Below are 1489 nucleotides of genomic sequence, written 5' to 3'. Positions count from 1 at the left end.
GCGACGAGGAAGTGGTGCCCTCTGCCTCGCGCCCCCCGTCAGCAGCTCCCGTTTCGTTTGGACATCTCCGGGGAAGGGGAGCAGAAGACTTAAAACAAATCATTGATTTACTAAACTACGACTCATTCCTATACAATTTTAATCTGCATCGCACTGAGAGGCTGCGCACCTTCAATGGCTGTGGCGTATTTCTTTTGATAGTACTTCTTTGTACCCCGCTGCCCCCCTGCGCGCGCCCCCGCCTGCACCCGAGGCCTGCACTGCCCCGACACAGCTCATTGGGCTCACATTGGATTTGCACGGGAGAAAGTGCGGGTCGAGTCGTCACGAAGTAACCTTATAGTCTCATCCTTTTTCCTCCCCTTACCCCGCTTTTTTTATTCCTTTACTTCCGTCCGAACGATGCACCGCGCCGCTGTGCGGTTCGCGATGTGCGCGCTTGCTCGCTGCCCCATCAACGAGAATGAGGTGATCTGCACGTCAAGCACCCTTTGCCGTGGGCTCGTACCAGCTGCCTTTTAAATTAGATGTGAACCCTGCCCGCCGGCGTAAACCAACCAAGTTAAATAGGCGTGTGATAATATTGCCTTATTACATTCGCGCATGAATCGTAGAATGTTCATGCTCCCAGTAGTGTCACTGTCACATGTCACGCACTCTTCAAGTGCATGGTTGCACATTGCAAATAAAATGGTAGGCTATGTATCAAGCCGTGCGTGGTCCCGTGTTGTGGGGGTGTGGGGTGGGGTGTCGCTATTCTCGCGGTGTCGCTTTTTGTGGGGGGGGGGGCAGGCGGACGCGGGATTGAGCGATTTGCACTACTTGGAATCGAAAGTAGACGTCGTTTTGCGAGCCCTGCAAAGGAGGGTTCCCGCGGCGGAGTCGCTGTGCTGCAGGGCCTTTAGAAAGCCATGGGCGGCCGAGGTCGAGGCGCTGCGCTGTGGTCCCGCGGGGGACGCGCCCGCCGGGGCCACCCACTACCGCAGCGTTATCCAACGTTAAGAAGACAACGGCTCGTATCGCACCGGAAACACAACGGCGCCAAAAAAAAAAAAAAAAAAGTCTCGAGAATTCGCCCTGTTCACGCTTTTGATGGAGCCATCCTCCGCCCCCGAGCGACGCCGTGCCGCCAACATCAGTCCATCTCCATCGATGCGCAGGTGTCGGCGCCCTACCCGGGAGATCGGATCCCGAAGGTGGTGATGTAACCACCTCTTCCTCTAAACCTGCGCCTGCCGCCACTTGACATCCGGCGGCACCTTCCCGCCTTCTCTCGCGCCCTCTCTCTCTCTTGCACTCCCACGGCCCTTGACGTGCACACGAGCACGAGCAGTCTCTCTCTCTCTCTCTCTCTCTCTCTCTCTCTCTCTCTCTCTCTCTCTCTGAGTCCACCGCGGTCTCACGGGCGCGCACCGCGCGGGCACACCCCACCGCGGGCGTGAAGCAGTTGATTTTCGTCAAATTACCTCCACTTTTCCGTTTTGGGTCC

Source organism: Frankliniella occidentalis, unplaced genomic scaffold (genome assembly GCF_000697945.3).
Source record: "Frankliniella occidentalis isolate FOCC.00 unplaced genomic scaffold, Focc_3.1 Scaffold79, whole genome shotgun sequence".
Lineage (NCBI taxonomy): Eukaryota > Metazoa > Arthropoda > Insecta > Thysanoptera > Thripidae > Frankliniella > Frankliniella occidentalis.
The sequence above is the reverse complement of the archived record's forward strand: the minus strand, read 5'-3'. Positions refer to the sequence as shown.